The following is a 27,857-nucleotide window of genomic DNA, read 5'->3' on the forward strand; positions in this document are numbered from 1 at the left end:
TCCATCTTCCACCTCACTGCAATAAATATGAGGCAGCATTTTGTGGCAGATAAAATGGACTCAGAGTCAGGAAGACACCTGAATTCAAGTCCTGCCTTTGCTGTGTGACCCTGGGAGAGTCCCTTAACTTCCTTATGCTCCAGGAAAAAATATCTCTAACACTCTAAATTGTAGTAAATTGCACCAGCAGAGAAAATCCTGATCAAGACCTCCCTAAAAGGGCAATTAGATGGCTCAGTAGAACAAGAGTGTTGATAGGAGGTCTTGGGTTCAAATTTGACCTCAGACTGGTTATGTGACTCTGGGCAAGTCACTTAACCCCAATTGCCTAGTCCTTATGGTTCTTCTACCTTATAATCAATACTGATTCTAAGATGGAAGGTAAGGGTTTAAAAAGAAAAATTAAAAAAGGATTGATACCAAGATCATGTAAGAGTTTTAAAAAAAAAATTGTAAGACTTCCCGATAGGCCTAGTATTTTAAAAATTATTAATGTTAAAAAATTAAATATATTAGTTTAATAATTATTCTTATATACATTAACATATAAAGCATTATGTTAAAATTTAAAGTAATTAAAATATTATTGTTTTATCCTTGTTCTTATATGTTTGTTATTATATCAATATAAACACATTTTATAATGTTATTATAACTCTAGAAGGCCCCTTTTATCTTTAGTATCAATGTGTCTTCTCCATTTGTCAATTAAAGTTCTCTATATCCTGGTCCCATCCTATATTACCAAACTCCTTACACTTGTGCCTTGTCTTCCTACAGTCTATGACCCAGTCTGACTGATCTTTGCTTTTCCTCAAACCTGAGATTCCATTTCTTGTCTCCCTGCTTTTGAATAGGCTGTATCTTGTGCTGAAAACAAACTCCCTAGTAACTTCTACCTCTTGGAAATTTTAACTGCCTTTAAACTCAGCTCAGGTCTTTTCTAACATCTCCTAATACGTTAACTTTTTAAAAAAACATGTATTTTATGTACATATACACAAAAATGTTGCATGTAATCATAGAGCCTGTTTCTGTTCAGCCATCTTCAGAGCTTGGTCAGAGTCGAAGATGCCAAGTCATCCACTGTATCCTGGGCCATCTCCAGGCATCTTGACTTTTGTCTTGCTACTGGACTTCAGTGCCTCTGGAAAAGAGTGTAAAGTTGACAAGACTTGTGCAACTCTGCCTCACTTAAATTCAATTCACATGCAAGTCATCATGAAATAATAGATAATATAGTGATTATTATAATACCTTTACTGCAGTTAAGAAAACCAATGATTAAGTGAATATGTCCAGTCACATTATCGTGCTGGTGTCAGAGGTGGCAATTGAACCCAGGGCTTTGTAGTTTCAAGGGCTGGAACCTATCTTGCTAATTTTTCCCACCCCATTCTACACTTGTCAGGATGAAGTACTTAAGAATTATGCTTCAGGTAAGGGTTAGACTAATAGTCTTTAAGGTACCCTCTAAGCCAGGAATTCTATAATTCTAAGTCCCTTTATCACAAATATATTGAAATTCAATTAGTTATAATGTTATCCACTTCTATCAAAAGAACACTAGGTAGAAAACACCAGGGATTTGAATTTTATAGGAATCTGTTAAGTGAGTAATCTGGCAACTGATATGTGAATAAACCAGATATACATAAATGATAAAAAAATCAAAAAGCAAATACTTAACAATACCTATTATGTCAAAGGATAGAAAAAGTATACTTTGGCCACTACTAATTGCATTCTAATTTTTTTAATAAGCTCAGGTCTATAATCATTGCCTGGTCAGTCAGTTACATCTAGTCACTAACTTCATGACAAACTTTCTGTCTCTCCTGGAAAAGTCTGGACTTCCTGTGTCAAGTTATTAAAATGAGATTTTTCACAACACTTAAACTTATACTCACTTAATTAAGGTTGATTTTTTAATATTAATATCAGTCTTCAGCCCCAGCTTGTCCTTCATGACATCTGAAATTCCTTCAAAGTTGATTTCAAACTGCTTTTCCTCTCAGCAGACTTGGGTATAATATCTTTCTTAGTCTTAATTCGATAATTTAATTAGTGGTAAATGACTTGAAAGATAAGTGTACTACTGCCTAATTAAAATCAGTAAATTCAGTTATTCTAAATCTGCTGGAAATACCACTACTTGGTCTGTTCACCAAAAAGATCAAACAAAAATGGAAGAAACTATGTGTACAAAATTATTTGACAAGTCTTTTAGTGGTGGTAAGGAATTGGAAGTTGAGAGGATGCTCATCAATTGGGAATGACTGAGCAAGTTTGGCATGCTCTTGTGATGGAATACTCTTGTGCTATAAGAATTGATGAGGGGGTGGTTTCAGAAAAACAAGAACATGGCAAAACCTCAAGAACTGATGCAAAGTGAAGTGAAAAGAACCGAGAGATCATTGTGCATAATAACATCAATGTTGTAATGATGATCGACTGTGAAAGATTTGGCTACTTTGATCAATAAAATGATGCAAGAAAATTCCTAAAGACTCATGAAGAAAAAAATACAATCCACCTCCAGAGAGAGAACTGATGAAATCTGAATATAAATTGATGTATTTTTTTCCTTTTTCCCCCAAAACGAGTAATATGGAAATATATTTTTCATGATTTCACATATGCAATTGATATATTGTTTGCCTTCAGAGTGGCTGTGAAAAGGGTGGGAGGGAGGGAAAAAATATGGAACTCAATATGGAAAAAAATTCATGGTTGCTACATTCATGGGGACTTTGTTACTGCTATTGTTACTGATAATAGCTGGCTTATATGTAGTATTTTTAAATGGACAAAGCACTTTACAAATATCATCTAATATTATTCGCAACAACCTTACAAAGCACATATTACTGTTGTCCCTCTTGTAATTCTTTTTCAATGTCTCACATTGCAGAGTCAGCTTAACACAGGTGATATCACCATATTGTGTGGTCATGCTCAGTCTCCTGGAAAAGATAGTCCAGAGACTGTTCCCCTGCTCCCTCGTGGCCAATCCTAAATTTTTCTCTCCACCCTGGAACTGTGACCCAGCACTGTTTATGGTCAATTCATTTGCCAATCAGAACCAGCTAAACTCAGTACCAGTCATGGGTCTCCTATAACCTCTTTCTGACCAGTTGTCCAACTTCTTTACCTTCTCTGGGCTGAATGCTCAGGAAGCTGCTGCTGTTGCTGTTGGTGTAGTGGGTTCCTCCAAGTCCCACTGCTAGTGCCCCTGTCATGCCCAGTGTTACACGTCTCTCCTGAAGACCTCATCAGTCGTCTTAGAGTGGGAAAAATCTTTCCCTCTGACTTTAGTTGGCTCACAGCTTTACAAAATTTGGCATGAGGTCTTATTTAAGTTTATTTGGAAGGGAATATTGGGAATATTCACCTGGATCCCAGCCTGTACTCTAACATCTTGGCTTTTGTTCCTCAGGTTTTTCCAGAAGGAAAAAATTTATAAACTGACCACACACATTTTCTATTCTTTACATATATGTCAGAAAGCATAAAATAAAATATGCAAAAGCAAACTGATCATGTTAATTAACCCCAACATTATTCCCAAAAATATTCAAGGACTTCATTTCAGTTATGCGCTTCTTCATAAGTTGCTGTATTTTACGTGTTTTTATATGTATTTTTTTTGCCTTCTTAGAATCTCATACTATTCACAGTCTAGACCAAGTCATCTATTTCCTTCCTTCCTACTCTTACACAGTGCTTGGTATAATCTTTTGTACACAGCGGGCACAACAAATGACATCAGATCATAGAGTATAAGGAGATCCAGAGTATAAGTCTACCTGAATTTTTCTGTTTGAGAAACAGATGGAAGTGGGTATAAGGAAGGCTCAGATCCAATTTGAGAATTTTTTTAAACTTAGAAAACAATAAAAATAGCTGCCATGTAAAGTGCTTTATAAACATTAAAGCACCTATATAAATGCTACAATTATTCTCAGTTATTATAAGTATGGTGAGACAGAGAATTCTTTCCATATTTTACCTCATTTTATTCTCATAGCAGTTCTATGAGGTAGATTATTATGCCCATTCTACAGAGAAGGAAACTGAGGTAGGGAAAGGTTAAGTGACTTTCCCAGAGTCATATAACTAGCAAGTTTCTGGAGCAGGATATGAGCAGTCTTTGAGTCTTTCTGACTCTAAGTCCAGTATTCTATCTACTCTGACACCTGTCCAGTTAGACGGGAATTCAAAGGTCAAAGTGCTCTAGACAACTCTCTAAGATTATAAATTATAAAGAAGGTGCTGACCTGAATTGATGGAAAGAGTTTCCTCATTTAGGAGTTCCCTTTATCAATAGAATCACAGTTTGGTTCTCTTTCCATACCCCTCAAGAGACATTAGATTGTAGAAATAACCAAGAATCTTATGCTGGGGATCCTGCATAATCCAGAATTGAACCATAGTGGCATATTCCCTGGCTTGGCTTGACAGAATGTATCATAGGTGCTCCAACCCCACCTCTGAAATTGGAATAGCACAGGAAAAAAAAATTAGATGAGTTCTTTTTTTTTTTAAACCCTTACCTTCCGTCTTGGAGTGGTAAGGGCTAGGCAATGGGGGTCAAGTGATTTGCCCAGGGTCACACAGCTGGGAAGTGTCTGAGGCCAGATTTGAACCTAGGATCTCTCATCTCTAGGACTGGCTCTCAATCCACTGAGCTACCCAGCTGCCCCTAGATTCTTCCTTTCTCCTCCTTTCCTTTGGAGGTCATATATAAATGAAGGAGGGCAATACATGTCTCATTCTGGTAAGGCCAGGTTACTGGTACCCTAGAAAATGTACCTGAGGAGATCAGCAGTGCTGGGTTAGCAGTTTGAAGATTTTGATAGTGGTTTTTAGTATGAATTTAGCCCGGAACAACATAATCTCCCCAGTTGTAGATATGCATAGGGGGCTGATAGAGACCAAGAGAAATTTAGCCTCTAGTACTTCCAGATCTGAGACCTGTAGAGATCAAAACTTTTTTGGTTTCCTTTGAATCCTATGAATAATATGAAAAGGATAACAAAAAATATATAAGTGAAACACTAAAAACTGGTTCAAACCAGTCTAAACCAGTTATGACCAGTCACAACAGGTTCAGATTAGTCAAAACCAATTTTAGCTGGTTCAAACCAGTATAAGCCAGTTCTGACTAATTAGCACTGGTTTTGACTGATTTGGACTGGTTCTGACCTGTCAGAGCTGGTTTTGACTAATTTGAGTTTTTTACTGATTTGAACCCCATATTTCCCATTCTTTCATTGTCTGAATTGGCAACATTTAGCCTAAAAATGTCTATTTTTTTAATGGAATTTTTCTTGGAATTTATTCTTGATCTCTTAATGTCAGAAACTAGATAACAAAGGGTTAAGAAGTAATAGGAGAGAAAGTGTGGAGGTCCCTATTAAATAGGTACAATGTGAGAAATTTAAAAAGGATTACAATCTTGCTCTATCAGTAAAAGGGACAACAGTAACACTTGTGAAGATAACATTTGTAAAGTGCTTTGTATACTCTAAAATACTATATATAATCTAGCTATTAATATATTATCAGAAGCAATAGCAGAAACAAAGGCTCCATAAATGTAGCAACCATGAACTTTTTTGAGTCATCATCTATTCAAAGATATAGATTGAGTTCCCACCAATGTGTCACTATGTCAAACCATACCAAATAATACACAGATTTCAAAAGAAAGCAAACTTAATTAAGATAGATTAGCCAGAATAATAACAATGAATTGAATCTGATAGTCAATTTCCCCTGCACCCATAAGCAAATATCTGCTATCTCCAATGGTTCAGTGTTAATTAACTCTCCACTAAATTCTTCTCAGAACCCATTATGGTGGGGTAGTAGAGATCAAAATCATAGGACTGAAAAAATTAAGAGTAGGGACAGATAGGTGGCTCAGTAGATAGAGAGCCAGGCCTGGTCATTTAACCCTAATCAACTGGCTCTCACCTTTCTTCATGATTCTAAGACAGAAAGTAAGGGTTAAAAAAGAATTAAGAGTAAAGCTATTGAGAGAAGAAGAAAGGGTAGCTCTTGGGGAGAAAAGTGGCATGGACTGGTCCATGCATGGTACCTTAAAGTTTAGCATCCCTTCTGCATCATACTATTGACTGTGTGCAGTCAAGGCTTTCTGGCCTGCCATAATAAGGATAAAGGAAAAGCTGATTAGAAACCACAACTAATCTTTAACACTGGTTTGGTCTAAATGTGTCCTTGCCTCCCAACATATTGGAAATATTGAGGAATTAAGGAATGGGATTGGAGGGGAGACAGTGACTAATACTACTGCCATTTTTGTAAAGGTGCAAGAAATACTGACTAACTGATTTATTTCATTGTTATTAACCTCACTATTCTATTTTCATGAAAAGCATTTTTGCTTTTGAATTCATGGGCATTTAGTAGGGTGTGGCTCAGAGATGTGTTGGTGAGAATTCAAGCCATACATCTAAATAAATAATGGTTGAAACCATACCCTGAACTAAGGAGGAGGTTATAATAGCATGACCATACTCCCTTATATATATGATTTTATAAAAATTTTATAAAAAATTCTACAGAACTATGTTATTTCTTATATGTAGGAACCTGAGTGAGAGGAGTCAAAGGTATTAGGAAAATCCAGCCCAACAAGAAAGATGAGCCTCAGTTTAATACTATTAGATAAATAGAAGGTACATAGATTCTCATTAAATAAAATGGAATCATTGTCATTGGTCCCTACAGGCATCCCTCACTTTACTCACCAGCTCTGAATAAGTATATTTAAGTACAGCTTTCTGACTTGGAATTATAGGAAATGGCAAATTATATTGTATTGCATGATTTGTTATAATTTTTTCTAATTAAAGTAAATGTGGGGTATAAGATTGTAGGTCTAAAGCGAAATAGACTTCAGAGTCCATTTGATTTCAATCTATTCATTTTAAAAATGAGGAAAATGACACACTTATTCCATGTTCACATAGGTAATAAACATTAGAGGGAGGATTTGAACCTAGTACCTTTGAACCAGAGACCTTTCTACTGTACCATACTACTATTCTATACAATATAGTACTGGTTAAGAGATAGATGGGAGGATCAATGAAATAGACTTGGGTAAAGGACCTCAGCAAGACAGTCTATGATAAACCCAAAGATAACAGCTTTGGGGACAAAAATCCACTATTTGACAAAAACTGCTGTGAAAATTGGAAAACAGTATGGGAGAGATTAGGTTTGGACCAATATCTCACACGCTACACCAAGATAAGTTCAGAATGGGTTAATAACTTGAATATAAAGAAGGAAACTATTAGTAAATTAGGTGAACACAAATTAGTATCCCTGTCAGATCATTGGGAAAGGAAAGATTTCAAGACCAAGCAAGAGTTGGAAAAAATTACAAAATATAAAATAAATAATTTTGATTACATTAAATTAAAAAGAGGTTGTACAAACAAAACCAATGCAACTGAAGTTAGAAGGGAAGCAACAAATTGGGGAAAGATCTTTATAACAAAACTCTGGCAAAGGTCTAATTACTCAAATATATAATGAGCTAAATCAATTGTACAAAAAAATCAAGCCATTCCCCAATGACAAATGGGCAAGGGACATGAATAGGCAATTTTCAGGCAAAGAAATCGAAACTATCAATAAGCACATGAAAAAGTGTTCTAAGTCTCTTATAATTAGAGAAATGCAAATCAAAACAACTCTGAGGTACTACTTCATACCTAGCAGATTGGATAGCATGACAGAAAAGGAAGATAATAAATACTGGAGAGGATTGGCAAAATTGGGACATTAATGAATTGCTGGTAGAATTGTGAATTAATCCAATCATTCTGGATGGCAATTTGGAACTATGCCCAAAGTGTGCTAAAAGACTATCTGCCCTTTGATCCAGCCATAGCACTGTTGGGTTTGTATCCCAAAGAGATAATAAGGAAAAAGACATGTACAAGAATACTCATAGCCACACTCTTTATGGTGACAAAAAAAAAATGGAAAATGAGGGGAGGCTCTTCAATTGGGGAATGGCTGAACAAATTGTGATATCTGTTGGTGATGGAATACTATTGTGCTAAAAGGAATAATGAACTGGATGAATTCCATGTGAACTGGAATGACCTCTAGGAATTGATGCAGTGAAAGGAGCAGAACCAGGATACTCTTATAGACAGAGACTGAGACACTGTAGTACAATCAAATGTAATAGACTTTTCTACTAGCAGCAACACAATGATTCAGGACAATTGTGAGGGACTTATGAGAAGGGATGCTTCCACGTCCAGAGAAAGATCTGTGAGAGTAGAAACAGAGAAGAAAAACAACTGCTTGATCACGTGAGTCGATGGGGATATGATTGGGGATGCAGACTCTAAACTGTCACCCTAGTGCAAATATCAATAATATGGAAATGGGTCTTGATCAATGACACACGTAAAACCCAATTGAGCATTGGTTATGGGAGGGGGATGGAAGGAGGGAAGGGAAAGAACGTGAATCATGAAACCATGGGAAATTTTTCTTAATCAATTAAATAAAATTTTTAAAAATAAAAAAATAATAATAAAGGGAGGAAAAAAGGTTGAGACATGTCACAGGTATGAACTTACTGATACAAAGCTGCAAAGAGGTCTTTGTGCCTTTTGGTGGAACATATGAAGCCCTCAAATCTGATACATGATTTGGAAACAGTGTCTGCCTCAGAAAAGACAAATCATCATTGGGAAACTTTAATTTCTACAATCTCTGAACTTCATTTCGAAATTTTAGCCATAGTGATGATGGTCTCAAATAGATCTGCTTTGGAATTGTAACATGTTGCAGAGATATGTAAGCCAACTGCAGTTAAAGACTTTCTCATCACTTAACAATGGACATGGTATCTAGTGGAATATGCAGCCCAGAAATTTAAATATGTGCCATTGTCAAATGGTAATGTTTCAAGGAGTCTAAGTGACATGGCAGTTAATGTCTGTGACAGCTGCTTTTAAAGATTAAGAAGAGTGATTATTTTGCCCTGCCAATAAACAGACCTACATGCATGTTGCTGACATTTGTAAGATACATTTCTGGAAATACTATGGATAAAAAGCATTCTGTTTTTCAAATTTTTGCCCAGCTGCACAACAAAATAGACAACCTTTCCAAAATATTTCAAGAAACAACACAGGACCTCAATATGTCCTTTATATAAAGCTTTCTTAAAGCTGGGAGAGACCAGGCTGTAATATGTTGAAAAGAAATAAGACAGGTTAATAGCCTTTTCAGCCTCTGCTATTCGCATATATCAGAGGAATATGAAGGAAAGGTGAAACAGTTTTTCAAATCATGGTATCACTTAACAACTCTTCCTTGAGAGAATGGAACCAAAGAGGATTTTGCCTCATTGGGAGGAAAGAGAAGAAGGAAAATGGGTTTCTGACAATAAGTTAGATTACAATGAACTAAGTGGTTCAAGAGAAAATATAAAAGAATGATTAACAGACAAGGCAAAGAAGACAAAATATTCACAGAAAAGTCAAACAGAAGAATCCTAAGAACAGAAACCATGTCTGATCTCATCTTGGCTTAGAGGAAGACTTTCCTAATCATTGGCTGAGAGGGTTGAATGAAGAAAATATTGCTCTTCTCTAAAAGGGAGAAGTTTATTAAGAATAGCACCTCTAGTAAACAAAGAATAGAGTAGGAATAAAGGTAGGAAACTCTAAGGTTGGACACTCAGCTGCAAACTATAACTGAAGCATATAATTGATGCCAAAGATGATTTAAAGTATTGTTTGTAGAACGTACTTGAAGGATTGATTCTAGAATCTTTGTATTATTTGATAGTCTTTCTAATTTTTATTTCTTTACTACTTGTAGTTAATGTTCATGTTCTGCTAAGCAATCATTTTCAAATGATTTTTAATCATTTGCAAACATGCAAAGAATGTTTCTTTAATTTTGTAGACTGTCCTAGATGAAAAAGAATTTATTTTGAATTTTGGCAATAGCCAGCAATTCTAGGAAAAAGGAAAATTATAGGGCTAAACTTAATAATTTCTTCCCTATATCTTCAAAAAATATTTTTATAGGTCCTTTTTTTAAAGAAATACTGTGTATCATCTCTAAAACATCAATGTTTGAATCAAAATGAAAAGATCCAGCTTATTTTCTGCTTACTGTAAATTAAGCAAACATGCTATAATAAAACAAAATGAAGGACATCATAAAAAAGGAAGTTGAAAGAGGAGGATGAAAGAACTGAACCCCTTCTTCCAGGAAGAGGCTTAAAAACCACATTCATCTCTAGTAAATGGTAGAGGGTGTCTTTGCATTTGACTCTCCCAGCTGTTAAAATTAATTGTGGTTGAGACCGAAATATATTATTATAGGTGGTCACCAGGAATGTAATTTCTAAATCCCAAAATGAATTACTAAAGTAAATGGAATTTATGGTAGTTTGTTTAAAATATTTACAATAGGAGAAAGATATTAAGGAATGAGAGAGAGAAAAAAAAAACTCTGACTTCCTCTGATATCAGTTAGAATTTCTAAGCCCCAGGCAGGGGAAGATAAAAGCGGGGTCACTAAGTCAGCTTTTCACTCACCAATGGTGACAATCTAAATGGAAAGAAGTCTGGGTGTCTATCTTCCAGTCACTCCTCCAAGGCATTGTGCTCCTTCAATCTCCTGGAATCAAATATATCTCCTTCTTCTGGCCTTTGGTCCTCTTAAAGACCTTTTTCTCTTGTGTCACCTCCCCTAAATTTCACATCTACCAATCACAGCAGACTCTTTTCTCCAGGACTGCCTATTCTTTAGTTCTCACCTTCTTTGGTTAGATTATATCTTTTTGGGTTACTTAACACCTTTTTTGGTAAATTCACTTTTTGTAGTTACTTAACACCTTTTTGTGGTTGAAATGGGTAGATGTACTTAAAATACTGAGTTATCACCTTTTGTAGATTAAAATCTAAAAATAGATTGTGGATTACAATTCTAGCTTCACTATAAAGGAAGAGCTAAATACCTTCATTGTTACAGTCAAGGGATGACAATTTTATCTTTACAATAAAGGAAGAGCTAAGTATCTTCATTGTTACAATCAGGAGATAGCTAAATCCAATCTTCACACAGCTCTGTGAGTTAAATTCTACAGACATTTTTAGGCCAATTTAATAGATGAAGAAACTCAGAGGAATTAAATTACATGACCATGATCATATAGGCAGTTAAGTGCCAGAGAGGGATTTAAACCCAGACCTCTCTTGATTCTAAGTTTAATCATCTTTGTGGACATCTCTGAAAAGTATACTGCCATGGTAAATGAGTTTCCTAACCAGAAACAGTCCAAGATACCCAAAGAAACTTCAAGAGACCAAGAACAAAATCCAGGAACATAAAATAAATGTTACATACTATGTAGGCTAAAGGCTGGCAACCAAATTCAAATTGGATTAAAAAAAAAGGATGGAGGCAATGTGGTATAGCTAGAAAAACCTATGTCCAAATTCCCAGATCAAATTAGTGTTTTGTAAATCAAAAGGACTTTTAAATAAAAAGGATATGAGGGAGAAAACAGCCTACCATGCCATGATAGATATTTATATATTTAGTTCATTTCTTCAAGAAACCTACTTTAATAAAACAAATTATGGTTTAACAATGTGATGTAATTATATATAAATGATGACAGAGATACTTTTAGAATAATATGAGATATGTATAAACTGATTCAAAGTTAAATGAATGGGAATATTAGAACAATTTGCACAATAACAACAATTTTATAAAGAAAAATCACTTTTAAAAAAGGGTTGGGGAATCAAACACAACAAGACAGTTTTTAAAATTACATACAGAATTATATATAACTGCATTTTATTTTCATATGCAACATTCCTCTTCTGTTTGACTATTTATGGAAATGTACAAATTATTTAGTATTTACTAAGTTCACTATAATTTTTAGAAATTTAAACATTATTAAATAAAACATAATAACAAAGAAATCACTTAATAGTTTGCATTGTTTGTTTGTTGACTTTGATGCATTGGAAAATGTCTCTTGGTTTTACATATCTTGGAAAACAGGCTTTACTGATAACATTTGATAACAAAAAAAAAAAACTTCCCCTTATCCAACAGCAGTTCCTTTCTTATTTTGACTGCACTGATTTAGTTCATATAAAAGCTTTTGCATTTTCATATTTTTTAATGGTCTATTTTCTCTGTTATGCTGGCCAGAATATCCCCAGTGACATTGTTGTCATGTATTCCTTATATATGGGTATGCATTTGTGGGAAGGTATGCCTCAAATTTATATGGGAAATGTTTTTCTTAATCCATACTAAACGATGTTACTTAAATCTCTTTATGTGTCCAAAAATAATTAAATAATATCCTGTACAATGAACTCAGTAATGTACAAAAACTAAAGATGTAAATATGGTACAACATTTTTCCAAAACCAAGTTTGGAATTGGTGTGATGGTAGATCACAGCTTCAATGATGAATTCCCAATATTCCTTTAAAAATTTAAAAATCTCATCTCAGATGTGTGTTAGGAGTTCTGCCTTTTGAGTGGTTGAGCAAGGTAATTAATTGAGGAAGAGTAAAAAGTTATTTACTACTCCCACTTCTAGATCAATGCACTGTTCCCAAATTTCCTTCTTTGGCTATAAATAGCTCTTTTTAATCATGGTTCCCTTGTGAATTACTTGGGAACTTGCTTCAATTCCTTTACAGTTGATCGTCATATAATATTTATGTTATTATAAGCATTGTTCTCCTGGTTCACTTCACTTTGCATCAGTTCATATAAGTCTTCTCAGCTCAGCTCATTTGTCACTACTTATGAATATTCCATTACAATCATATACCACAATTTGTTCATAGTTTCCAATTCTTTGCCACTATAAAAAGAGCTACAGAAAATACAGGCCCCTATTGTAGATAGCCTTTTTGAGGAGAAGAGAGGACACATCAACTGGAGGCGGGGGTGGGGGGTGGGGTTCAGCCTGGAAGGGGTCAGGTTTGAATTTGAATTCCAAAGAAAATATTCCACATTTACTATTGGAAGTGAAAAGGAGCCACTGGAGTTTATTCAGTAAACTTTTCATTATCTTTTCCAATAACTTCTCTTCCTACCTCCCACTGAGTATGTTTAGGAAAATTACTCTAATGTCTGAGTTTAAGGATGGATTGGAATTGGAAGAAACTTGAAACAGGAAAAACTTGAAGTAATTTGGGCAAAAAGTGATATTGATGTTGCAAAAATAAAATTGACAGGACTTGACAATAGTTTGAACATGTACTATCTATAGTAAAAAGGAAGGTGGCAGGAAAGGTGGGAAGAGGGGTTAGTTGGAAAGATAATGAAAAATTTACTGAGTAAACTCCAGTGGCTCCTTATCACTTCCAAGATAAAATAAAAATATTCTGTTTGGAATTCAAATTCAAACCTACCTATTCCCCCAGGTAGGCCAAGAACAAGACACTCCAACTCTCAGCTCTGAGCATGCCTGGAACATCCTCCCTCCTCTGCTCCAACTACTAATCTCCTTGGCTTCCTTAAAGATGCAACTAAACTCCTACCTTCTACAAGAAACCTTCCCTAACCCCTATTAATTCCAGTGTTAATTATTTCATATTTATGAACCAGAAAATAATAGGAAAACTGTTTGTCCCAAAAAACCAGAAAGCAAGCCAGTGTTCTCAGCAAAATGTTTATTTCCTTCAAAAGCAAGAAAACAAAGACACAATATGTTGAGGTTGGAAGAAGATCAAGCATAAGGGAGGTGGAGTAGATTACAGGTTTTATAGTATTTTAAGAAAGATAGGAGATGATCTCTGGAATTGGACAAGAGATAAACTTCTGCCTAACAGCAGATGTTTGTCAGTAGCTTGGAATGTAGACTATTAAAAATAATGGAAGAAGAAAGCTTTCTCTCTACTCAAACTCCAGTGGCTCCCTGTCACTTCTAAGATCAAATACAAAATATTCTACTTGGAATTAAAAGTCCTTTATAACCTGGCCCCCTCCTACTATTTAATACAGGAATAATATATTATATTATATCATATCATGTTATTATATATTATACAGGAATCAAACAGTTTTAGCTTCCATATAAAGATTAACTTCAAATTGACATACTTCATACTCAATTGGTATATGATTCCAACTCATTTCTTTTCATTACTGACATTAATCACAAATTAGAAATATATATATACATTAGTTTTGTCCAAAATGGAGATAGGGATCAGAACCAAGATGGTGGCTTAGTAGCAGAAAAAGCTGAAACTGCTCTGACTATCCTTCCAAAACAGTCTTTAGAAGGCACTTCAAAATGACAGGAATCAAAGTAGGACAAGTGAGGAGGTTCTCCCACTGAACACAACTTGAAAGGTAAGCAGAGTTGATTTTCATGGGATAAGGGGGAAGTAGAAGCAAAATTGCAAACAGGGGAGTGCTGGTGGACTATTACTCTGCCTACCAAGCCAGATTCAGAACCTATGTGCACATCAATTTCAGGAACCCAGGATGTGGACTTCACCAGCATGGGAGCACCTCAAATCCACCCCTTGAGGTATCAGGCTTCAGCCTACAGTGAGGTCCCAAAGTAATCTGACTTGACCTCTTCAAGCCTCTGTGGCTAGCTGCATTGAAGACTTAGCCGCAGGGCAAAAGTCAGCAAACAGATAAGTTCCCAGTCCACAGACAAAGGCTGGGAAGATGAGCAAACAGCAAAAGAAACATTTAACCCTGGAAAATTTCTATGGAGAAAAAGAACAAAGAATAGAATCAACAGGAGATGATGAGATCCAAGCAACCACATGCAAAACTTGAAAATATAACAAAACCAAAAAAAAAAAAAAATCTGGAAGAATTTAAAAAGGAATTCAAAAATACAAATAAGACAAGTTGAAGAAAAAGGGAAGAAAAATTGGGAAAAGAAATGGAGGTAATGCAAAGTTAGAATAACAGCTTAAAAGGCAAAATTGGTCAACCGAAAAAAGAAACACAAAAATCCAATGAAGGAAAAGATCTCTTTAAAAAATAGGATTGACCTACTGGGAAAAGAGACCAAAAAAAAAATCTAATAAAGAAAAGAGTGCCATGGAAAGTAGAATGGACCAAATAGAAAAGAAAGATCAAAAGATCATAGAAGAAATTCAGTCTAAAAATTACAATTACGTAAATAGAAGCTAATGATTTCAAGAGACATAAAGAAACAATAAAACAAAATCAAAAGAAGGGGGGTGGGGGGGATATGAACTATCTCATTGAAAAAAATAACTGACCTAGAAAATAGATTTAGGAGAGAGAGGTTGAGAATGATTGGACAACCTGAAATTCATGGCCAAAAAACAAAAAACAAAAAACAAACAAAAACAAAAAAAAACCTTGTCATCATATTACAAGAAATAATCCAAGAAAACTGCCCTGATGTTCTTGAACAAGAGGGTAAACTAGAGATTGAAAGAATCCACAAATCATCACCTGCAATAAATTCCCATATAACAACTCCCAGGCATGTTATTAGCCAAGTTCAAGAGCTACCAGGCCAACAAAAAAATACTTCAAACAGACAGAAAGAAACAATTCAGATATCACAGAACCCCAGTCAGTATCTTTAAACAAGGACAGGGAATTTTGCTTCTATTTTTTATCTTTAAAATAAATTTGCAGGAACAACTTCTTTGTTTTTTACCTTGGCAAGAGTTCAGGATAAGTCATATCCAATGCTGCAACTTCAATAATTCCAGTCAGCAGAGCTTCCACTGGGGCATCTTGATCAACTAACAGATCTGGATTAATGTAATAGTATCTTTGTCACTATCATAATTAGAACATATATAATAGAGAAGAATAAATGTTCCAATTCAACTTGTCTTAACAAAAAAAAAGTACAGTTCAAATGTTCAAATGACAAAAACATATGAATACCAAATTAAATAAAACCAAGTGATAGTGAACAAAAATTAAAATGGAGCCCAAAAAACAACAAGCATGACCTCATAACTTTTTATTTCATTGCAAAATGATGAATCTCAAAGAATAAAGAGTCCAACTACTTCATTTTACAGATATCAAAACTAATGGTCAAAGAGGTTGAGTGTCTTGCCTAGGGTCATACAACCAGGAAGTTCCTGAGACATGATTTAAATTCAGGTATGCTGATTCCAAGTTCATGATGCCTCTCATTTAATTTTATGATCCATATCATACTGTTCTTTCCAACGAAAGATTGCCCAAAAAGTCTGAATATAAAGGTTTTATCTTCATTTAATAAATTATATTCACAACAAAGACAAAAATTCTAAAAACTAGAAAGCAAATTTCAGATACCCAATCTGGGTTACTCTGAACCAAGAGAGCTGGGGGAAAAAAAAAAGGAAGTTGATAGGGAATGGCAACTATTTGAGGTATATTGCTGCATTCTTTCAGTGAAGGAGAAAAATATCATTTTGTCAGGCATATCTTCTAGTATATATCATTCCTGCCAATGTTTATAAGAATAGCAGTAGACTTCATAGTTCTAGTTCCCTCTTTCCAGTCGTCTTATGAGTCTGGGGTGTCAGCATGAGCATTACAAAGTCTTATTGCTGCAGGAGCTCGTTCAACTTTGCACAGTAATGAACCCCAACTGCCTGTTCCTCTTCAACTTTTCTGTCAGAATAAACCAAGAAAAAAAAATAAAGTAAATTTGCTAATCAGAAATAGTACAAAATGCCCAAAGTAATCTCTAGATCAAGAACAAAATCCAGGGGAAAATCAGTGAAAAAGAAACTAAAACAAGATAAAATAATTCAAACATATACTTTAGGCAAAGGACTAGAAGGATAGAAGAAGCATATATGGTATAATGGAAGTGTGTTCAAATCCCAGCTCATCTACTATATAGCTCCTCTTGGCCTTTTTTTCACCCTTCCCTTCTGTCTTAGAATTGATACTAAATATTGGTTCTAAGGCACAAGAGTAGTAAGGCCAAGGCTATTGTTGTTAAGTGACAGGAAACAACTGAGGACCGATTTGAACCCAAGACCAGCCATCTCCAGGCCTGGCTCTCTGAGCCACCTACCGCTTTAAAGTTAAACTAGATTCTCATTGAGGTTCATTTTAAACTTAAAATATGATTTTTCCCATGTCCAGGACACAGGCATAGAATCAAGGCTCACATAGGAGTAACCTGATGGTAGCTTTTGCTATAGTAATCTCACAGTTGGTTGTCTAAAGAAATTCTTTTAAATTTTAGGAATTTACCACAGTGCCTAACCACTATTATAATTCAAAGGTTGGAGTTTGAAGAGTAATGATCCAATATTAAAAAGCATAACAAAATTGCAGTATCCTTTTTCTTCTGGTGTCTTGTAAATCAAATGCTCTTTAAATTAAAAGGATGTCCAATTATATAAGCAATACATTTAACAATTTAAGGGAAATGGATAACAAAAATAACTTAACAAAAAATATAAATTGCCTAGACTAACAGAATAAAATATCTAAATAACCTATTTTAGAAAAAAAAAATGAACAGGCCATAAACGAACTTCTTAAGAAGAGCAAAAGGATCAGATGGATTTAAAAGTGAATTTTACCAAGATCATCTGATTCCAATTCCCTTTTTGGAAAAATTATGGTTCTGAAACCTAAACCAGGAAGAGCAAAAACAGAAAAAGAAAATTATAAGCTAATTTCATTAATAAATTCAGATGCAAAAATCCTAAATAAAATAAATATGCTGCTTCCAATGGGAAAGGTAGATAAGTCCCTTTCTCATGTACTGGAAATAGTTCACAAGGATCTTTGTTAAATTTTCAGTACTCACATTTATATTGCAATTAGAAAATGCTACAAATTAGAGCTTGATTTATTAGTTTGTTCATTTCTATGTTGTGTTTACATTTTTTTTCAAAGATTTGGTTGTAAAACACTTACCAACACATCCAAGCCTACAATTTATTACTATCTGGGGTTACATTTTTCAGTTTCTATTTGCATTTTTCTAGTCTTTGTTAAGATGGATTTAACAGAATCCTGGACTGTTTTCTGGCAGAGAGATAGTCTTCCCAACCTAAAAAAAAAATAAGATAGTGGGCATTCAAATGCCAATGTATGGAAATTTAAGAAAAAAAGCCTTAAAATAGATGAAGCTCTGCTATTTACCCCTGTTATTCTCATTGTACCTCAGTTAATCCACCAGCAAGGCAAAAGAGTTGGACTAGATGATCACCAAGGATCCTTCTAAGTTATTGACTATGAATGTTCTCCCAAGATAGACTAATGAAGAAGGGCATCAACTTTCAGACTGGGCTGCCTAGACTAATATTTTAATATTTTTTCACCTAAAACATTTTGCCTACAAAACCCTCACCGTGGCATGTTATGCAGTATGACAATAACAATAAGCTTGTAAGTAAATATTAATCAATTGTTTCCTTCTGATTCCTTATATAAATGAATATATTAAACTTCAAGCTTGAAATTTTACTCTGATTCCTCCATTCTCAAGCCAGTGTACAGAATTGTATAAAAAGGACTGGAATTTCAAAGGACTATATCAGGCTAATTAATAATAATTAGATTTTTTTTCCCAAAAATCTAGGGAGGATTAAAGATTAGGGTCAAGCCCTCTATTCTAACAGTAAATTTCTTCCCATTACATTTCTGTTGTCTTCTTGAATTACAGACATTATTTTTTCCTATTCTGGTTGAAATAAAAGTATCCATATCTAAAAGTACACGAGCTACTCACAGACACAATCCCTCTACTATCTGGAACAGGATATTTTTCCATAAATCAAATGGAATTTTCTTCAATTCTTTTTTTAATCACCTACAAATTTTTGCCTTCCTACAAATATAAAAAGTGAAACTATAGTGTAATAATTTTAACTTTTTTATTAAAATACAATAATTTTATTATTACTAATATAATTATTACAAATATTACTACAAATATAAACATAAAACTATAGTATAATTTTATTAAAAATGAAATGTGAGGGCATATGTATTTCAGATCTCATCCTTTGTTAAAATTAAAAATTAAACAATGTTATTTTCACCCCTCACAATGGAAGTACAACTCTTCAAAGTTGACATCTCATGATAGAAGACATGTTGGAAATCCTTCTAGCTGCTCTCAATGGCTTTCCTAGTCCTAATGAAGTAAATCTTAAATGATATGTTTGTGTGGAAAATTGTTAATGATGAAAAATTGACTGATGAAATAATAAAGGCTTATTTTTATTTCATGTAAACTCAATTTTTTTACTTAATTGTGTTTTAAAAACTAAGAAAGAATAAAGTGCCAGTTTAGAATATGTATTCCCAAGAATCCTGCTTCTATATTCTCTTTTTTTTTAGAATTTATAGTATCCAAAATTTATCTACTAAAAAATAAACATTATATAAGTGGAGAGGAAATGCAAAAAAATTTGTTAGTTCAGGTCTAGCTCTAGACAAAACAGACAGGGTTATTTTTCCATTCCCATTTCTACATTATGTTCTCTCTCTCTCTCTCTCTTAAAATAAAGCTTATAATTCATTAATAATTAATTGTGATTCTGGAGCAATTGTGTAATAAGAATAATTATAATTATATTAACAGCATACTAGACTCCACTTTGTCTCCATTTTGTAGGTTGGTTTTCAATAATTAGATTATTTCCCAAACAATAAATAATATGCAAATATTATATTATGTAAACATATGAAAAATTACTAATAAAATTATTTTAGTCTGTTTATATTGATAAAATCACTTCATTTTCTAATAACAAAATTATGTGTTAATAAGTTATCCATCAAAACTTTGGTGTAACCTGCTCTAGATAAAATTTCTAAATTTAATGGGTTGTAATCATGAACTAGGACACAAAATTATTAACTAAATATTGGAATACTAAAAATGATTCTTGCTTTCTCATAGAAACATACTTGTTATTATTCCTTTATTTCATATAGATTACCTTTACTTTTTAAGAAGTAAATCTGATACACACGCAGGCTCTCTGCTTCCATTATTATCAAAGTCATGTCCTTGCCTACATTTCATACTTTCTCTTGTTGCCCTATCTTTCTTAAAAAGATATAAACAATATGCTGAATGCAATGGTTTGCTCTCTGGTTTGGGGGACAAACAGTTCTCCTTATTGTTTTCTGGTTGATAAATGTGAAATAATTAACAAATGGAAGATACTGGAATTAACAGGGGTTAGGGAAGGTTTCTTATAAAAGTAGTTGCATCTTAAAGGAAGGTTGGAGCAGAGGAGGGAGGGTGTTCCAGGCATGCATGTCTATAAATACTGAGAGCTGCAAAATGGAGTACCTTGTTCATGGAATAGCTAGATGGAAAGATAAGTTTGAATTTGAATATCATGGAAGTGATAGGGAACCACTGCATATGCTTTAGGAAAATCACTTTAATGTCTGAGTTGAAGGATGAATTAGAATTGGAAGAGACTTTGGAACAGGAAAACCTGGTGTTTGGGGGTATAAGATTTAAAATAGTTGGTGCCATAAACTGTTATAATTAAAATGGTTGATGTTGTAAACTGTAGTGAGTTAAAATGGTGGAAGATATAAATTATGATAGATATAACAGAGGGTGAGTAAATTTGACGGCAGAAAATATGTTTCACTACAGTGTCTTGGTTTCTAAATCAAATATATAAGGTGGTCGCCAGGGAATATATTCCCAAATTATGAATATGCCCAAGTCAACTGGGTTTTATAGAGAATTTAATTAATAATAAAATGGGGAATTAAAGAAAAGGAGAAGGAGAGAGAAAAGGAATTAATGAGAAAAGAATAGGTTGGCCCAGGGCAGGCCTGGCCATCCCAGGACTAAGCCTTAAGAGAGAAACCAGTCAGTTATCACTCACCACAAGATTTGTCTTAAGCAAGGATGTCTGGGGAACAGAGTCTCCCCAGAGAGAGTTCCAGCCAGAGTCAGTCTCCCAAGGGACTTCTTCTCAAGAGATCTTCAAAGGGCCTCCTCCAAAAGGATCTATCTCCCAGCATCTATCTCCAAGGAATCTCTCTCCAAGGAATCTCTCTCCAAGGATCTATCTCCAAGGATCTATCTCCAAGAAATCTCTCTTCATGGATCTCCAAGCCTCTCTTGCTCAAGAGATTCCTTTTCTTATATAGCGGGTTTTTTCCTATGACACCTCCCCTAAGTTCTTCCATCCACCAATCACCATAGATGTTTTCTAAAAGACAGCCCATCTGAATTCCAGCTAAGTCGATTAATCCCCTCAGTAAGTCTGAACCAGAGAAAACACAGCTGAGTCGACTAATCCCATCAAGAGAAAACCTGCCAGACCTTTTAGGTACCTAGCATCCCATTGTATCAATTCTAAAAACAGGCATGGCTCAAAGAACTCCATGCCTCATCATAAGCACGGGTCCAAGTACTTTCATTTTTTAGCAAGGAGTTTTCTCCCCTAAAGCAGTCTTAAGTACGGGTGGAGTAGAGGTCCTCCCATTTCTGATCCTGGCAAGTTCTCACATCAAAACGGGGAATGTTTCCAGTAGGGAATTTGTTCCAATGGAGGATTCCTCAATGTGGAAATTTTTAACATTCACAAGTCTGAGAAATTTCAAGATTTTCAGGGGGCATGTAATTTGGTACTTTGGGGGGCATGGTATTTTGGGCATGAAGTGATATTGATGCTGCAAAAGTGAGATTGATTGAATCTGACAATTTGAATATGTACTGTCTACACTAAAAAGGGAAGGTGGCAGGGTTGGTGAGAAGAGGGATTAGTGGGAAAGATAATGAAATTTTACTAAGTAAACTCCAGTTTAAACTGAGGAAGACACAACATATTTTCTTCAAGTGTTTGAAAAACTGTCATTTATCATGTAGGATGGGTTACCTTAGAGCATATGAGCTCTTCTAATTTGGAGGACTTCAAAGTTTGAGCAAATACTTGATGGGTAATGACAGCAATTCCTTTCATGTCTGGGTTGGGCTAGATAGCTGCTAAGATGCCTTTCAACTCTCAAATTATGTGATTTTGGTTGTTTTTCACCTCCCAGGAAATAGGAAATAGGTTGGCATTGAAAAGAGGGCCTGGCCTGGGGAAAGGCAATGTGGATTGATGAAAGTCAAGTTTTATTCAATCATCTCGGTTGTATTCAACTCTTAATTTGGGGTTTTCTTGACAAAGATACTGGAGGTGTTTTCCTTTTCCTTCTCTAGCTCATTTTACAGAGGAGGAAACTGAGGCAAACAGAGTGAAGTGACTTATCCAGGATCACACAACTAAGAAATGTCAGAGATCAGATGTGAATTCAGGAAGGTGAGACTTTCTGACACCAAGCCTGGCACTCTATCTCTACTGTGCCCACTATATGCCCCCAAGTTGAGTTAGCAAGCATTTATTAAGCATTTTCTATGTGCCAGGCTCTGTGCTAAGCCCTAGGATACAAAGAAAAGCAAAAGCAGTCCCTACCAGTAAGAGGTTTATATTTTAAAGGAGGAAACAATATGTAAACAATTATATACTTGCAGTGTGCCACTGTCACTTGTAAGGTTAAATTAGGAGCTTTGATAAAATAAAGAGCACAGCTTTTAATCATTTAAGTTTTAATGAGAATATAGTACAGTTGTAAACTAATATTATCCCTTTAAATCAAAGAAAACATCTAGCAGCTTTTAACAATTAACAATTTAGTTTAATTAAAATAGAGACAATAAAAGATTATAGTTAAATAAATATAGTAAAGGAGAGAAATATAGGAAAGAGGTAGAGAAAGAAAATTCCATAATGTCTATACTAGTAATCCTATAACTACCTATATCTACCTATAACTAACAACTACCCTACAAAGTTCCAATCCAACCTAGCCCAATCAAAACCAAACCAATCAGTGTTTAATCCAATCCCAATTAGGTCTTGTCAACAAAGACCAGCCACCTTCCAAAAAGTTCAAGTAAGGAAAAAAAACCATAACAGCCTAAACCAAAAGCCAAAAAGCCCTCTAAAGGCTAATGCCCAAAAGTCCTCTCAGTAATCTCAGACCCACCTTTTATATTCCAGAAACTAAACACCAACCACCAACCCAACACACTACCAACAACCAACTTTGCTGCAACTGCCAAGTAACTGACCCCTCCCCCTTTTATCCCCTTCTCCTACTTCACTTCCTGTCTCTATGGTTTCTACTTCCTGCCACTATGGGCTTGTTAATCCTTACACATCTCTATGGTAAGAGCACCTCCAGGTCCCCCATTAAATTAAAAAAGGAATAAAGAATCCCTTTTTACATTATGGATGATAGTGTATACAAAGTTTAAAAAAACAAAAAGTAAAGCATAAGGAAAGTAGAAAAGTAGAAAGGGATTAAGCAGCTATATCACTCTCTTCCCATACTCTCTGCCCCAGATTACTTGGGGGTGGGGGGCACGGCGGCAGGAGGTGGATAGATTTTTCATATAAAGAAAAAAATTCTCTAAATCACTATTGATGAGATTTTTCTTTAAAAACCAGAGTTCTATATTGGATCCTTCAGGGGCTATATCTTTTCTCCTTTCCCCTTGGAAAAAGTGGGATTTGAATTGAATCTCAAGGGAAGTAAGGGAGACCAGGAGACAGGGTTGAGGAGGGGGAAAGCATTCCCAACATGAGGGACAATCATGAAAAAAGCATCTAGTTAGGAGGTGGGGTGTCTTGTAGAGAAAGCAACAATGAGGCCAGTGTATTGGTACATGGAGCCTGTGGAAGGGAACAAAGTACAAGGATATTAGAAAGATAGGAAGGGGTCAGTTAGTAAAAGGCTTTAAAAGTCAACCAGGATTTTTTATTTGATCCTTCAGGTTACAGGAAACCACTGGAGTTTATGAAGTATGGCAGACAAGAAGTCAAATGAAAAGCATGATCCCACACAGACTGTGCTTTAACAAACTTTATTGCTACTCACAAGGGAAAGTTGATAGTAGGGGAAATCTCTCTGTGTGGCCACTATGCCACCTAAACTGTATTTGATAACAACGAGCCAGAATGAGGCTAATGGGAGATTTTGCCCTATTATCTATAGTATGGCATGTATAACCCAGAGGAATTGCTTGTCAGCTTGAGGAGTGGGAAGGGAAGAAGGGAGAGAGGGAAAATGAACCATGGAATCATGGGAAAATATTTTTTAAATAAAATTTAAAAAGAAAGATTATCTACAGTATGAGTCAAATAAAGGTATATTCTAAATTATCTAACATCCCATCAAAGCTTAATATTACTTAATGAGTCAACCAGTTTTCACCAGAAAACAATGGAATCAGGGCATGATATGATCGAATCTGTGCTGATTAAAAATCAATTTGACCACTGAATGGAAGATAAACTTGAATGGAAAGATATTTTGGGCAGGGAAACCAATCAGCGAACTATTGCAACAGTTCAAGAATTAGGTAATAGGGGCCCACATTAGCATGGCAACAATGGCAGAAGAGGAAAGCCATATCCAAGACTTGCTTTGAAGGTAGAAGCAATAGGATTTGGAAACAATTTGGATATATGGAGTACGAATAAAGATTTGAGGATGGCATCTATAAGTCAATAGTGTCAACAGTTACAAAAAGATCATGAAGGATGAAAACTGAATATTTATTTGGGACAAAGGGACAGGACACATGAGCCTGGGCCTCTGCTAGCAGAGGAAGTGATGCTAAATGGCTTCTCTCCCACTTCCAACACAGGGTTGGATCTAGAGCCAAGTCAGTGGATATCAGTGACTTATCTTGAGTCATACCTTTCTCCTATTTTAGTTATTGTTATATTTGATTCATTTCTAGTGATTTTTAGGTAATAAGAGGAAGCTAAATACCTTCTATTCGGTCATATTGCTGGAACTCAATAATTCCTCTCTAAAAACACCTAGAGGGTTAGCATTACTATTTCAAGGAGCAACAGGAGGAGATGGAAATATATTCTGTGGATTCAAATCTTGGAGATCTTGGTGGCAAGAAAAGCTATAGGTAAGAATGAAAGCAGATACCCAATCAATTGATTATGTCAGACAAGTAGCAAGAAGTCTGATATGAAAAGTATGTTGTCATGAAGTCACTGTTGTCAAAGGAGCAGGATTAGCAGGAGGAATATGCAAGAGTCAGCTTGAATTCATTGCTAATTTTCAGTGTGAGCCTTTATACCTCCAAAATCAGCAAATGCTCTCAATTTATTGTTTTATTGATTGTCTAGACTAAAGAAAGTGAAGGAGAAAATGTTAATAATGCAAGATAAACTTTGAAATGTCATTTGTAATTTGTTTTCCAGAAATGTCATTGTTAAACATTTACCATCTTACTCTTGGAGGGGCTTCAGATCATTGAGCCAAGGTCATATGGCCATACTGATTCATCTAAAAGAAAAAAAGGATACCAAATGCATTACACAGATTGCACAGGAAAAAAAAAAGAGTCTCCCATATTTTCTCTATAATTCATAACAGGCTTTAAAATTAGACCTGTAAGCATCATCTATATTATTCCATGAACTCTCAACTAGCTTGGATCCAGAGATCCCAACCACAGACTTTGCCTGTTCATTTCAACCCTTTAGTATCCGAGCTTTGGTTCACTTTTTCTTGGAGATAATATCTGAGCTCAATTGACATGTACTGTTATATCCTAATTCTTATACACCTTAGCATTAACCCCACACATCATTCCAGCTCCTTTTTTGGGAGGTAAATTTAAACCAGGTTAGACTTCACATTCATTCCTAGAAAACTAGAACAGAAAACCTCCCTGAAGTGGGCCTGAGTATCTTCATTTTGTATCTAAAGCCATCTTCCCAGTCAATGAAGCTCCCTAAAAGATTAATGTAGTTTGAACTTTTATAGAGGAATATCATTTGTGTGCTGTCACATTTAGCACAAATGGTGCTTCAGTCACAGTTCAGTAATATTCCAGCATATTATTTCCAAGGCATTTGAGAGTTTAGAGAATTACTGAAGGGCACGCTGTACTCATTTGGTAATAAGGCAGAGAGTACTTGCCATCTACATATGATTCCAACAAATGAAATCACTGATAATTTCATTGCACGTAGCAAAATAGTTGTGATAATAACCCAGGTGAAATATCTCACTAGAGGAAATAGATGAGATGGGGTGTTTTATAAGATCTCCAAGTTGAATTAAAGGGGGAATTAAGAACATCAGCAGATTTTAGGGGGGGGGGGATATCTCTTTGAATAAATTATACCCCAAAATGCAGTTTTTTAAATCACGACAACTGCCTTTACTTGCCAGAAAAACCTTCATAATGGTGAACTCAGGGGTTACCAGTGATCAGCTTTTTAAATCCTGTGAGGAAGAAGGACCTAAGGTATGTATTGATACTATTTAAAGTAACACTGTTTTTTGTAAGAACAATGCCTGCGCCTTGCAGCACCATAGGAACTTAATAAATATTTAGTGAATTCAACTGAATTTAAAAGGAAAATAGAACCACAGTAAAGCTCACTAATCATTTTGATCAATTTGCTGCTTAAAATAATTTGTTTTTTCATTTAAAAAAAAGACTCAAAAAATCACCCTTCCCTTCACATGGATACATGAGCATTCTTCAGATGGGCCCACCAATTAGTAGCTTTTTTTAAAGCTACAATAGAATGCAATGGACTTTTCTACTAGAAGCAATGCAATGATCCAGAACAATTTGGAGGGACTTATGAGAAAGAATGCTATCCACATTCAGAGGAAGAACCGTGGGAGTAGAAACCCAGAAGAAAAACAACTGCTTGATCACATGGGTCGATGGGGATGGGGATGATTGGGGATGCAGACTCTAAGTGATCACACTAGTATAAATATCAATAATATGGAAATAAGTCTCGATCAACGACACATGTAAAACCCAGTGGAATTGGCTACAAGAGGGGCATGGGGGAAGGGAAGGGAAAGAACATGATTCTTGTAACCATGGAAAAATCTCTAACTAATTAAAATTTTCCAAAAAATTAAAAGTAAAAAAATAAAGGTGAGGAATTCCCCCACTTTGGTGGTCTTCAAATAGAGGTTACATGACCACTTGGCATCTATTTTATAGTTGGGATTCCTTTTGGGTATGGGATAGACTAGTAAGTTGCTGAGGTCTCTTCTAAAAAGAAGACTAAAAATAAATACCCTTTGATCCAGAAATACCATTACTACATCTGTACCCCAGAGAGATGAAAAAAAGGGAGTGTGTGAAGGACCTACTTGTACAAAATATTTATAGCAGCTCTTTTTGTGGTGGAAAAGCACTGGAAACTGAGGGAATGTCCATCAATTAGGGAGTGAGTGAACAAATTATGGCATATGATAATGACATAACGCCTTTGGACTGTACGAAATGATGAACAGGATGATTTCAGAAAAAGCTGGAAAGACCTACATAAACTGATACAGAGCAAAAGAAGCGGAACCAGGAAAACATTGTACACAGTAATAGCAATAATGTGGAATAATCAAGTGTAATGGACTTAGCTATGTTTGGCAAAACAATGATCCAAGGTAAAAATTATGGTTGAGACTCAAAAATCTAAATTTAAGTGGTTGCCAGGGGAAATCCTAAATAATAAAATACCCAAGTCAGCTGGAATTTTTATGGTGATTTAATTGATAGTGGAGGAGATTAAGGAGAAGGGAGGAGAGAGTGAAGGAGGAAGGAATCAACCTGAACTCCAAAAGGGGCTCAGCTAAGATGCCTGAACTTGAATCAGGTCAAGGACAAAACTCACCACCAAAGCCCAGACAAATAACTGCCACTACTCCCAAGATGTCAGAACCCCTAGCACACTGCCAGCCAGAATTGCCTCTCCAGGGAAAGAGGAGGAGAG

The 27,857-nt window shown here is 35.2% G+C and overlaps 1 long non-coding RNA gene across 3 annotated transcripts; it reads right to left on the reverse strand.

Annotated features, from left to right (window-relative positions):
* Positions 1-13,727: 13,727 nt before the first annotated feature.
* Positions 13,728-25,324, reverse strand: LOC103095699 (uncharacterized). Of its 3 annotated transcripts, none has more exons than XR_008917741.1 (3): positions 20,913-25,324; positions 17,962-18,097; positions 13,728-16,692 (listed from the first exon to the last, which is right to left on the reverse strand). It is a non-coding gene; the product is annotated as an uncharacterized LOC103095699 (long non-coding RNA). The 3 variants fall into 3 exon arrangements; XR_008917742.1 differs by lacking the exon at positions 20,913-25,324 and adding an exon at positions 18,779-18,930; XR_008917740.1 differs by lacking the exon at positions 20,913-25,324 and having other exon boundaries at positions 17,962-18,772.
* Between the last annotated feature and the right edge of the window lie 2,533 nt (positions 25,325-27,857).

The sequence above is a fragment of the Monodelphis domestica genome, chromosome 3, assembly GCF_027887165.1.
Source record: "Monodelphis domestica isolate mMonDom1 chromosome 3, mMonDom1.pri, whole genome shotgun sequence".
NCBI lineage: Eukaryota > Metazoa > Chordata > Mammalia > Didelphimorphia > Didelphidae > Monodelphis > Monodelphis domestica.